This window comes from Barbatula barbatula, assembly GCF_947034865.1.
Source record: "Barbatula barbatula genome assembly, chromosome: 5".
Lineage (NCBI taxonomy): Eukaryota > Metazoa > Chordata > Actinopteri > Cypriniformes > Nemacheilidae > Barbatula > Barbatula barbatula.
Window position 1 is genome coordinate 19838909 of NC_136769.1, and position 14364 is coordinate 19853272.

Below are 14364 nucleotides of genomic sequence, written 5' to 3' on the forward strand. Positions count from 1 at the left end.
AGGGTACGGTTATGTGGTTGCTAGGCCATTTCTAGGGTGCTTTAGATGGTCATGTTTGGCAGCCGGCAGGGGTAGGGTAGTGCTAGCAGTTGCTTGCTGGCTTAAGTCACTTTTTGACTATTTGATCGTGCATGTTTAGGACGAAAGGTTAGGGAACTATGCCTCAGGCATGACACTGTATATTATGTTAAGTGATTCTCTTGGTCCCTGTATGGACAGTTTTCTTGGGCTGCCATAAACTGTTTAAAAAATAAGTCGCAAAGGGGCACAATGAACTGTATAATCTGTATTAATATAAGGAAATGTTCGATATTTATTTTCTTACAATTGTTTCATCTACATTTAGAATTTTGATTGGATGACAGAAACGTCCTTAGAATTATCTGAAAATGTCCCGAGATTAGTTCAAAAACACTGTGTTCATTTGATCCTGGCTTTGAATAGAGACTTAATAAAGTATTTGATGTTTAAGAAGTGTGCAGGCTGGCCATAGTTGCCACGTGGGGGAGTTTACACGTTACACAAACAAATGCATGTCAAACATTCAGGTTTTACTTAATTTTGTTAACTATGTTCCAGACTGTAATTCCAGTTTGTTATTTTTATATTTTCATATTACTAATAGCCTACTTTGAATTTTTATGTTATCTACTGCTTAAAATTAGCCGAGGAGCCAACTTACACCATATATAACCTTCTGTATAGCAACATGCCCTGGTATTGGGGCAACTTGTCACAAAAGCTCAATGTTTGTTAAATTACATTTTATTGCCATTTATTAACAAACAAGCTACGTATAATAATGAACCTAGTTAAACTGAAAAATATGTTTTCGTTTTTTTTATATTTAATATCATATCTGAAAAAGTTGTGCTTCTTTTAATTCTTACGTTGTTGTATTGTCTGAAATGTATAATTGAATTTGATTTAAAATGTATAGTTCAAACTGTGCTGGGTGTTGACGTCAGGATGATGTAGATAGACTCTTCCCATCTTCACTTTTGAGTGGACTTCATTCAGTCTACAGCACCTTCAGTGAAACAAACGTGTCAACGACTGAAGCGAAATATAAAGGGGTAGATTTATGAACATTCAGCTCATTCAAGAGTGGATTATGAGTCAAATCCTTCCCCGGTCTTCCGTGTAATTGTGTTCGTCTGAAGATGCACGACTGTGGATCTCATGCCCGGGACTTTCGCGGAAATAAACGGTCTTCGAGGTACAGTAGTATTTCACTTTTATTTCTCTTCGTGCGATCGCAGCAGAAGTTTTGTTCGCCACATTTGTCGTTCGTTTTGTGTTTTTCGTGCTCATTCACTTAAAGCGACGTTTGTTGTGAGAATATGTTTGCAGATATATAAAGCCACGCGGATATAACGGGCTTTATTTCTAAGAAATATGAAAAGCAATGCATGAAGTAAAATCAGTTCATGAAGGTTGCTCTTACGAAATGCAACTCTTAAAAACAAGCGGTTCTGGTTGCCTAACATGCTTATCAATACTTGTTGGTGATAGCAAAATTATGCAAATAAACAACCAGATAAATCTATAATATAACATTTTATATTTTTGTCATGAATGAATAAGTCTAATTTGTGCCAGCTATCACTTTCACACCCGTCACGTGAGCTGCCCTATTTTACGTTTGTTCAACATGTCGAATAAAAGCTATGACAGTAAGCTTATAATATATCCACTAAAGCACATTTCCTCACAAATCATTGAATAAATACAGATATCCACAGTTTGGCCCTTGAGCGCCAGCGCGTCAGGAGAGAGAGAGAGAGAGAGAGAGAGAGAGAGAGAGAGAGAGCGTCACGCCAGATCCGACGTTTCTTTATTGCGATATATAACTGCTTATTTATTACACATCTGCCTGCTTATTATAAAGCACAGTCTTTATAATATCTAGTATTAATAACAGTTTCGCTGTCACACGGTAACTGCAACTGGCAGATGATTCATCTGAAATATTTTAACTAAGTTACTCAAATACACGTTTCATTATTTCTCATCGTGTCGATTTCTGTTCAATATACTGATTATGGCAGTCGACGTGCACTGTTTAAAACATCACGTCCCTCTTCTCTCCATATGCATTTGCTTCCGCTGTTTTTCCTAATATATTCATTGCTGTATGTCTTTGCTGACTTGAAAAAGAGTTCAACTACAGCCAAGCTAAAAATAAATTAAAATACACCACCACGAACTACACGGGCCTACGAGATGATATATCATTTAGTTAGAGGGGTATTCTTCTGGCACATAAACCGAATGTTTTTGAATGAACCAATCTCGGTGAGGGGACACATCATTAAACTTTAAAAAAACAACATCAAAATAAGAGACCATTTCAAAGACCATTATTACTTTTTCTGAATTTAGGCCTACTATGTACGTGTTTAGGTAAAATGATCATTTTTGTTTCATTCTGTGAATTACTGACAACGTTTCTTCTACATTGTAATGACAAATTAGGTTTTTATTTGCATTTATAAAATGAAAACCGGAGAAACAGGACAAAATAAGATGCTCTGCATTTCTCCAGACCTCAAATACTGAAAAGAAAAATTCATATTCACTTTTAAGCAATATTTGTACATGCAGTATGGTAGCAAACAAATTAGGTTGTGTAGTAAATACAACACAGTTATATAAACACTGCCCAATCTGCCAAAACTGTTTCTGTGATACATCAGAGATAAAAAGTACATTAGCATGATGAGAAGTGCACATGTTCACTTACAGTATGTTTGCAATGCAATGTCTACAACTCTTGAATGCTTGAAGACCGTGAACCATCTGATGCAGATGCATTCAAACATTTACACGTTCTTCTGCAGGACGCAGCATCACATGATGTCGAGACAAACCTGTTACAAACTCATAACAGGCAAATAAGTGCTAGAGGAAAGGCATGTGTACACATGGGGCATAGACCTCAGGCCCTGACCCACATACATACGATTTCATTCATTTAAATGTTATTTAAATCCATGTGCTGGGGTGGCCTGGCCACACTATGTGACACAAGTGACTTCCCTTTTGCTGTTTTTCTCATCTATTCAAATCGAACCTCATCACATCCCTTGTGCCATACAAGGCTCCTCTGCTGTGGATTTGGCTTATAATAGACATTTAGGACCAGTTATATCTTGCATATGCATTATAAAAAATTTACACTAACCCTCTTCTCTCAACAGGTAGTGGTCTAGCTTTTGTTGAAACTATTAACTTTGTATTAGCACCTAATGTACTGTTGCTCTTTTATGACATATCGCTTATTGCTCCCCCAACTCTTTGTAAGTCGTTTTGGATAAAAGCGTCTGCTAAATGATTAAATGTAAATTTTATAAAGTGTGTGTCCTCAACACAGAGTGATAATGAAGACGTAACTAGAGGGATGTCAGTTGTTCTGTTTGAGGAGTCGAAACATTCATGAACTTCTTCGCATTTTTTTTATGCACTCCGGTTTGCTCCTAGGCATAATAAGATAAATACAGCATATCTTATCACAGCAAAGCATTACATTTGAATTAGGGTGTAGATTTATATATTCACAGATAATAACAATGATAACATCTGTTAATGATTACATTAATAATAGGGAAAATATAGACATATTCAGTGGCACTCTTAACAGATATTGTTTACCTTTCACCAGCTTTCTTAATAATTGAAGTACAGTCAACCCTGCCGGTGAATAAAGACTGTGAAGTTTTCTACAATCACAGATAATTAAAACAGAATATATTTTGCACAGGAGTTAAACAGTGTGTCTTTAAACAAACGTGCAACTTCAGCAACGTTTTTTCCACTATATGAGGTAATGTCCCTGGTTTGGCACCAATGCAGTTAGGTTTAGGGGAGGAGTTAAGGGAGGGGCTTTAATATTGCTGTTCTCTATTATCGTGCATTGTTGTACGAGTTACATCGTACAAATTGATACGAATTAGCCAACTTGTAAAAAAGTAATTTTTCATTCTAAAATACAGGATCTCCAGTTACCGAGTTTAAAGGGATAGTTCATCCAAGAAACTGTTCCAAACCTTAATAAATTTGCTAAACAGAAAGGAAAATATTGGGAATAATGTCAGTTACCATGGATGGAGTTGTCAAGGAGGTGTACAGCTGGGTAACTTATGACAAAATTTTCATTTTTGGGAGAACGATCCCTTTAAGTCAATCATGGTGTATCTCCTGACCTGACGGTGTGTAAAAGTGAGTTTAATTTAACTGAAGAGATTAAGTAATAACTTTATCATATTTACATTCTTCTGTCTAAACGTAAATTCCCAAAGCTATTTGTTATCAGATTTTAGCTTTATCATGGGCATGTGCATACATGGGTGGAGTGAAATGAAGTGGGTGTAGAGAGGTTGGAGCTTAGAACAATGCGATTAAAGTCGAGATTGTTAGGTAATGAGAAGATATTAAAGCAGAATTATGAACCAGAAGTACAGAAACATGAACATTATGCAAGAACCTCTCCATATTTCATTTAGACTCCATAATTTGCTCCATAGTTTGAGAGTGAATACACTTAATAAACTTACAAACATTTCAGCCTCTTCATCATAAAAGTGATCATGTCGCTTGAGAAATGTTATTACACACGCTGACAGTTTTTATGATCTTGCTCAGCAAGAAGGCCCTCAAAGCTCTACCATCACAGTACGGTTACTTCAAATAGCTGCTGACTGCTGAGCGTCTTTTGAATTATTATTTGTGATTGTGAACCTTTGTATCCTTCACATAAACAAAAACTAGTTTTATCAAACGTTATTAAAAGGTAAATTTTCTATATATTTTCTCCACAAATTACTACAATCTTAAATAACAATAGACAAACTACAGAACAACAGTTCTTCATAAGTTTCGTAAGAAACTTTGCCATGATCCACCACTGGCTCGGGGTGTTATTGCAAAGGCAATATAGGCTTGCAGTCATACACTTGCAGCAATACATTTATCAGCTGTAGTGTTCAGTATTGTCTGATAGGATTTTATTTCGGAACAGTCTGTAAACACTGCTATCTGTCTGTCTTTTGGATATAAGTTATCACTGGACAGTACAGATCAATTTCATCAAAATGTAACAAATACACCAATTCTTTTTGGTTGGAACATGAATGATTCGAAACGGCAGCACTCATAGTGGATGCCATAGGCCTTTTTCAACAAGCCATGTGACTACAAGTAGTGCAAGTGATTTATTACGCGGCTTTGCATTATGATGTCACTTATTAAACTTCATTTATGACCTGTAGTGATGACCCTGGCCTAAATAACTGAATTATGAGTTAGAATCAAGTTAGGGATCATGTACAGGCAGCCGGTTGTTATCGCAGAAATAAGCCCCAGTGTGATCAGTGTCTTGTGTCACACTAAAGGGGCTTATTTCGCGATAATGGCCGGCTGCTTGTACATTATCGCGCTTGGGCTACTTTGCTACTTACGAAACAACGTTCAAATGTCACAAACAGGCAATTTGATCATTTGTAAACAAAATGTAATTTATGTTCTTAAAAAAATATTTTATTATTATATATTTGCTGCATCTTGGTTACCGGCCAATCAGAATCAAGCATCCCAACCAGCCCCGTAATAATTAAAAATAATATGCTGATGCAAACAAATAACACACTATGATTGCTAAAACCGCCTGCACTGCAAAGCTATTTGCATTTGCAACAGTCGGGACTCAGGGGTCAGTGAAAGTAAGTGAACATGAATGATTTATCATTTAAAAGATTTATTAACATCATAAGCACCACTTAAACTGCAGGCATACAGTCGAAGCAAAGTGTGGAAACCACACTACACACCAGACTCAAGGGTGCTTTGAGAAGCTTTTGTGTTTAATGAACAGCTGCCGCTTTTTCTGGAGACTGGAGATGCTGTGGGGCTGATACAGATACACACACTGTGTGAGGTCTTTAACATAGGTGATTTATCTCTATTGTTGTTTTACCTTAGAAAAGCAGCTTCCTCATTCCCACCTCTCTGAGCTTAATGTCTCGGATATTTTTAGCTAATCAGTTGATTCAGCTACACGTGCTATCAGAAATGGAAACAAGGAAGCAATGTGGATGTTTTAAAGAGAATTTACTTGCCATCAGTTTAGGGGACAGAGGTGAGGAGATGCATATTTCCTGTAATTTCAAAGAGATCAACTGGACAGAGAGACATATCTAAGGCAAGGATATCAGAACCGCACTTCAGAACCGGCACTTATCATGAGATATTTGGGGCAATATAGCAGTGGATAAAAAGAAAATCTTTGTTTCATTCTGAAGCTTTGTTCACTATGCACTCCAGTTGGACAATATATCAAAACAACTGAAATATTGCAAATGCGAATATTGCAATATGCATATCGCAACGTTTTGCGAAATTATTTTATATTATATGCTTTGAAATGGTCTATATTTAGCTTTTTTGTCAAGGATTTTCGTCCAGATACAATTAATAACAATAGTTATTTGTTGTTTTTGGATCTCTATGCTGTCTTTTAGAAGTAAGAAAGGCACCACTGAAGTGGAAACATGCAAAGCTGGAAAATGTGTATGTTGGGCAATACAGATCAGAGAGTTGGTAAACATAATGTGGCAAGTCTTTGGTTCGAGCCCATCACTGCTCCATCCATTTCAACACCCAAAAAGGAACTGGGGAAAATTGTAGGCCCTTTCTGTCCTAAGGGGTCCATGACATGAGGTTACACTAAGCTCAGACAGATCACAGAGAGTTTCATGACATGTTTAAAAATATGCGTGCAGCAGCACACGTAGCCTGAGGAAAAAGACAGCCTCTTATCGTTCACATGCGCTGTATGTGCACTTACATGCGTTCAACAGGTACAAACAGTGCCTGAGAGCTTTAGGAAACCATAACCCTTCACTTACTGAATTAGCATCGACTTCTCCATTTTTAACCAGCTCAAATTTTATTGCCAATCATGTTCCGCTTTCCTTTCCGTGGTGTGTTAAACGGATCAACTCTGAGTTTATTAAATCTGTCCAAGTACATGAAACACTGCACATAAAGCTGGATGCTGGTCAGGGATCATTTAATAAAACGTTCTCAAACACACATGCTCTTTATCTCTCTGTGAAATCACATTAGCGCTGTGTCATTTGTCCTGTGGAAGAACAGACACTCATGCCATTAACCCAATTTGTTTTGTGGGTCCGTCGCGACACATATCTTAACCAGGTGCGAGTCGTGACATGTTACCAGTGGCGAGCGTTGAAAATAACAAAATACAGTGACGCTCAACAATAACGGCAAGGTGTGAAGTCAGATTTTGGACCAATCCCATTTCGCTGTGGGCGGTGCAACTCAGCATAAGGTATAAAGAAATATAAATTCATGGAAGATTAACATGGAAGAGCTTTTGGTGCTCCTACAGTAATTGCTTTATGACGTCACTGCCAGTAGCACACGTGAAAAAATGCTACCGCAATGCAGTTGGCTATGTTTTGGAAGCAACTACAAAGTGTTGCCATAAACTACAAAATGTTGCCAAATAGAGAACCGTCAGATCTGGTGTAAGGAGCTTCGCTGGAAAAAGCAAACTGTTAGGATTCCTATTCATTCTCGTATAGTGGGCAGTTAGTGACCTGCTTGCTGCAATTTTCTCTCATTAATGAGCTGTTGACTGTTTTGCAAGCACATATGAATACATTGCACATTGTACGTAATTGCATATACAGTATATATATATACATATATTGCACAGCACCTGCACTTTACATGGACACTTCCCCACTCCCTTACACTATTTATATATGGTTTATAAATAGTATAACCGTCCTTCCTTACCTATATCAAAAAAGCATTTCACTGCATGTCGTACTATGTATGGTTGTGTATGTGACGAATAAACTTTGAACTTGAATTTAACGCTCAATTCACGAGTTGGCCCCCGCAAATTCTGGCTGCAGGTAATTAGGATTTATGCATATTTGGCGTACTGTCCGGGGAGAGGGCTCCGGGCTCTGAGCTCCCGTCCGAACCCGGAGCGCTCCCCCTTTTACCGGAAAGGGAGCCCAGAGCCCGGACCGAGCCCGAGCCCTGAGCGCCTATCCCCCCCCGGCTGCCAGAGGCAGGGGCGAAAAAAGGGGAGAGGAGTCGGGGTGGTGGTGGGATGCGAAATCGGACGAGATGATTGAGGTGAGGAGCTTCTCTATATTTATATGTGTTCAGCTGACGCTGGTTGGATAATTAGTCTGATTAGCGATTATGTGCTCGGTGTGCGGTAATTTGCCAGGGCTACTCCCGAACTTTGTTTATTAAACATCATTTCTGAGAATCACTCTCGAGCTGCAGGAAATGATGTCATAACACATCTGATGTCATCACAACTTTCACACTTTTAAGAGCCAGTCACTGGCGAAACCAGTTTATTTTAATAAAATAAATTTGTGATTTATATGTGAATATAAAGTCAAATTAGTCTTTTTTTAGTCATTTTACCCCAAGCATGGTTTGGCCAAACTTCTTTGTTTTTTGTTTAAAGGTCCAGTGTATGAAATTGATCAGCATCTAGTGGTGTGGTTGTGAATTGCAACCAACAGCTCACTCCATCCCTCCCTTTCGGAGCACTATGGTGGCTGACACAGATCTAAGATGTCTTCACATTTTCACTTCTTCGCCAAAATAGATATTTACGAAATGCGCTGTAGAGCAGAAATAACATGACGAATTCCGTGTAAGGGGACCTGCGGTGTATGGAGATCTCTAAACTCCAAGATAATAAAAACATAACGCTTCATTATGTAAGGTCTTTATTAGGGCTGTCAATGTTAACGCGTTAACTCATGCGGTAACGCGTAAAAATATTAAACGCAATTAATGCAGCATCCGTTTATTTTGTCATCCTTTGTGTAACGTTACATTATATAATCACGGTCTTATTCATGTAAAGGCTTTTAAACCACTTTACCACGATTTGTCTGGTGTAGCCTATACAGTAACGGGCTAAAGGGGATCAGTCTTTTTCATGCTTGAATGAACAAAAGCACACAAGATAAAGTCAGAAAGACTGTTTTGTCTAACATTTCCCTAAGCACAGACTTCAACCTGTTAAATAAAATCTTAAATGAATGCGAAGAGCAGTGGAAATTGGAGAGGTGTCAGATCTGCGTAGAGAGAGAGCCTTTTTCGTAGTGCCGTTTCTAATGTCTTGTGTCGTGTAGCGCCTGTGTAGACACGGTGTAATGTAAATCAAAAGTCAAAAATTATTGAATGTGTTTTTTAGCCTTCTTGAGAATTCTTCTGTTTTTAATTTAGAATTTAGCATTAAAAAATGTTTGAGAACTTCATACAATTTCTGTTTATTTCCTACCTGTTAGACGTGATAGCGCTTGATTATACTGTTGAATGGCTATAATATATTGTAAAATGAATACAAATAAATGATACATTTCATAGAGACATCAGTTGAAGTAATAATATCAGAATGTTGGCTTTCATTCATAAAATGACGCTGTTAAAGAAATCTGTTGTTTCTACTTCAATATGGAGATTAAATGTGAAATGATTAGAATGTAAAAGCATATTTAAAAACATTAATGTTATGTACGATTAATCACAGAAAAATCTGACTCATTTTTTGAACCGAATATATGAACACCTCTGAACACATACCATAGTTATTTACAGTATATTGTATTGCATTTCTGTCAATAAATCTTTCAAAAAATTACACGCTGGACCTTAATTCTGTCTGCAACATGAATACAGATGGCCAGCAGTGTGTGTAAACAGTGAAAGATGAATGATTCAATGGAACCCAAGCAGTATCAATCAGGTTGTGTAGTTTAACATAATATTTATCAATAAACACTGTTTGACTCTATTATTGATATAACGCAGCATAAATCTTACCATCAGGCATATGTACAGGTAGAGGTCAATCTCGCTGCTAGTGGATTTGTGACATTTACCTTCTACCAGAGTTTAGTCAACACAGTTCATAGAGGTGTATAATGCAGAGCCAATAGAAAAGCTTGGATGCAAGTTTGACTGGCGTCTCGGCTGTGGTGCGTCTATGAAAATCCAGTATCTGCTTTGTGAAGTGGTGTTTTATTAGGATCACATCATGCCTTGAAGAAGTGACTGACCTGTTGATACAGCTACTGCGATTTGACCTTTCATTGAGAGAGACATGCTGTGAAACGTAGAGTTGACATGTTTTCGAACAAAAGCTCAGCTGTGGAAAGTCCATCCTCATTCCAAACCTATATGTAAGTTGTTGTTTTGCCTTTTTGAACGTATGCTAGAAACCCCTCATATTCTATCTTTTACAACTCATTCTCAAAATAATCAAAACAGACAAACGAATAAAAAAACTTTCAAATTCAAATGAACCACATTTATTTCTTTATTTAAACTAAAGAAAATATTGTTATGTGATTCACTATTTAACATTTAAAACTGTCCATGATCTGACACATTATTCCAAAATGTCAAAATACTCGATAAATTGTGTGTCACTGTTCATTTTCTTTTCAAATAACTCAACCCATTATTCATGAACAGCTTGTTGAATAATAGTCAGCATATATTTGGCCCAAATGAATAACTTGCATTTCAATGTGTAACAGCCTCTCGGTGCATGTTACCTCTCGCACACACTGGAGTGTTTCTGCCACCCAGTGCAGTATTTATTCACTTAAATTGGATTGGCACTCTGAGTGGCACTCTGAAAAAGGCTGAAAAACATCACAGTGATTTGGTGTCACAGGAGTGGGCTCCTGATGTCAGTGTTTTTAGCGTGGCCATTGCGGTCCGAGCTCGGGTTTGTGGTATTGTGTAAACAGACAGTAGGAGCTGACCTCCGTTTGTGCTCTGCTTGCTGAACCCTGGAACCTTACTGGGCACAAACACAAACTCTTTAGGTGAATATGCCCTGCAGGTTACCTTTATAGACATCAAATGTGCCGAACAGCTGTTTTTTGCGGCGTGGTGAGAACGAAACAGGTGCTGGGTTAACCAGTGCTGCTGATGGCCACAATTTAGGGAGGACCTCGGATTTTGTGGTATTTTATGAAATATGGAAATTTATCATAGGTGTTATGCAATCAAATATCAGAAAAATAACAGGAACCAAAAGAATTGGTGTTCCAGAATTGTATAACCAACTATGTTTTTTTGTTTCATTAAAGACCCAGTGAAATCAAAATTAAGGTTTTTTCTTTTAATAAAAATGAGTGAGCCCCAAGGACGTCAATAAACCGATATGTTATTAAGAGCTGACAAAATTCGCATTTTGGAGATATAACCGTTCAAAACGGACGGTCTGGGACGTGCGCTCAAACAAAACAAAAGATTCTGTGACATCACGCTACACTTCAGCCTCTCGTCAAAGTTCTTGTCCAATCAAATCCACTTTAGAATCCGAAGAGTCCACCCCCGTCACTAGCAGAGCTGCTGAAATCAAGCCGCTTGTTCGCACATTTATTATGTCCTACACGGTGAATGACGCGAAATACACTAGATGGGAGATAGGGGATGATCCAGACAGTGTAAACATTAACATTAAAGTCTTAAGAGCTGATCATATGCAGCAATCATTCGCGCAAATCTGCAGAGAAAACTGAAGGTATCTGACCCGTTTCAATTCTATACAGTATATTGAATGTTAGGCTCTATGAAAGCGATCAGACATCACAGCCTTGGAAAGTAAAGGAGAAGACAAAGGCCAGTTTCACTCACCAACGTAAATAACAAGCTTCAAATGACACATCACTGGTATTACTGATCTAGCTATTCTATTCAATAGACTTACACCACTGTCACTGTGGGATCACGCTGTTAAATGTAGATTGGCCAGGCTGAGGCTGACAGTGCTGTAAACGAAACTCTATTGGTTATTTTAAAAGGGAGAGGGGGCCCTTGATATGATATGTCTCTCTGCATTTCCAGTTGATATTGCGTCAACACATCTAATATCGCTGCGCGTTCCAAGGCAATTCAGTGCGTTCAAATTCTACGTTTAAGATTATAACTCTTTATTTTGGGGGGTTCAATCTACACAACCAGGTGACCTTAGGTCACTCTAGGTGACCTTAACATAACCTGTTGACGTATTTCCCTAACCCTGTGCCAACCCAACAGACACATGCACAAGTTGTCTGTGTGCTTATACTAGAAAAATATCAAATTGAATGTCTTCTACAGTAGATACTCAACTACTGTTGGCTTGTCATTGATGTTGCGCTCCAGTGAAAAGGATGATTAATTACCCAGAGTTCAATGTGTTCACTGAGCTGAGAGCAATTGGACCATATGTGTTTAACCTTCCTGACTGTGCTCACTTCACCTGTTTGAGCGTAAACGTGCACATAGACTGAAGTGTGGTAATGATGCGTCAATGTTTGTTAGATAAACCAACAAGGTGCGAAAGTGATGTATGATGCAGATCTTTTGGTTTAAATCAGGTATTATTTAGTGAATAGAATAATGCAGAATGACATTTATCCTGGTTCAACCCTGTTGTGACAGGGCAGGAAGTTTCATTGTTGACATGAAAATGTGGACGTGTGAGGATGTTTTACTGTGTTCGAAATCATTTTGATGATGACAGGGAAGATGGTTTACAGTATAAGTTTGATGTACAATGATATTTCAAAATATCAATGAGAATGGTTTCCTCAGAATACAGTACAGCTCCTAATTGAACAAATTAAATCATAGCCAGCCAGAATCTAATTCTTAATTTGATTTATAACAAATTACGGAAAGGACGTCTGTTCTTCATTTCTTCTCTTTAGTGTGTTATTTAAGAGTCCGACCTTACGACTGAGGCCTGTTTAACACATTCTATTCCTGCGGTGCCTGAGCAGTACATAAGGTTATCGCCAGCAGCAGGACTGTGTTTACTTTTTACACTAACCCTGTTTTTAGAGATTTCGTCTTAATAATACTGCATGTCCCCAAAGACAGTCTCAAAAAAGTGGTTTATGCCACAAACCTGTAGCGAATCACGGCAACATGTGATTGATCGAGTGGATCCGGCCTAAGCAGATGTGTTTGGAACTGTCGATTGTGGAATCTATGAATATATAGACAGTTTCATCAGACGCATGCTCCTGGCCCGAAGTTCACTTCTTGCCTCTGTTGTGTATTGTTGTGGTCTGGCTTGAAGCTAACAATATACAGTAACTATTTATATTTTATTTATATTCATATTATTTAATATTATAATTTCATTGTAGAATAATGATTTGTTGAATTTTGTTGTAGAGAAAGACTGATGGGGCAATAAGCTGATTTTTGATGACAATTACACAGACAGAGTTATAATTTTTTGTAGCCTTACATTTTTTACTTTATTAACTTTTCAGCTATATTCCTTGTTGTGCGGAGGTAGAGTTGCACACAGTCTTTATCTTCTTTGCATTATTCTGTAGGAACAGAAACATATATTTGATGGGTTACTATTGGCATTTTGTTGTAATGACTCAATATTCAAATGTGGTCCCAGTCTTCAGTGTCCTGCAGACAATCATATTAGCAAAATACACAATGTGAGCACCTCAACACACAAGTGTGCAAACAGTGATTTCGGTACCTAGACATTATTCTGAATTGTAGATGGTTATCTGAAACCAAGATTTAAACTGTGTTACTCACTGCTTTAAACTCTTTAAGACATTTACACAGCACTGTATTGTAATACATTTTATACAAAATAAAAGCAAGTAATGTAGGTTTAACATTTTTGTACAAGATATTTTAATAACTCTTTTCCTTGCTTACTGTTTGAATAAATTGTGGCAAAGATTATTATATAGTATTATTTAATTTATTTGTATTAAAATAGGCTATATAAATATATTTGAACACTTTATACTTTGTGCATGCATTGAGTCATTTAGGAAATTCTTGCTAATCTCTACCTCTGGTTTCGTATTTTGCAGCGGTAGTACCACTGTTTCGTACATTTGAGATTTAAATTCGTCACATGTTTTGCAGAAGGTGGCGGTAATGCACCAATATGCTGGATGTTAACTGCTGTTAAACACATAAGAAGAAAAAGAGTACCAATCACCGCCCTCTTTTCCTTAGTGGACCGATTTAGTCAGATCACATGATCTTCAACTTAATCGAATTATGCGTGACTGATGAGTTCTGAGCTTCGTAGTTCCTCCAAACTTGGAGCGCACCGCCCCTTGTCCGGGGACTAAACTTACTAAATGATGTTGCAGATGTTAGGAGAATGCTCTGCTAGTTTAGCTACTGTACAATAAATATATTTTCAGAGCTGTTGTCTGTATAAATGAATGAGACACATGTTTACATTAAATAAACTAATGCAAGTTAAGTGGGTAGGTAGCAAAGCAGCATCTCACCCAT

The 14364-nt window shown here is 37.6% G+C and overlaps 1 protein-coding gene across 2 annotated transcripts in view; it reads left to right on the forward strand.

The window, feature by feature from the left end:
- The first annotated feature begins 997 nt into the window (after positions 1-997).
- gcgra (glucagon receptor a) overlaps positions 998-14364 on the forward strand; it is a 39620-nt gene continuing 26253 nt past the window's right edge. For both annotated transcript variants that reach the window (XM_079456383.1, XM_079456384.1), the window contains exon 1: positions 998-1219. The gene's annotated coding sequence lies outside the window, so the exon portion shown is untranslated. The remainder of the gene's footprint in view (positions 1220-14364) is intronic.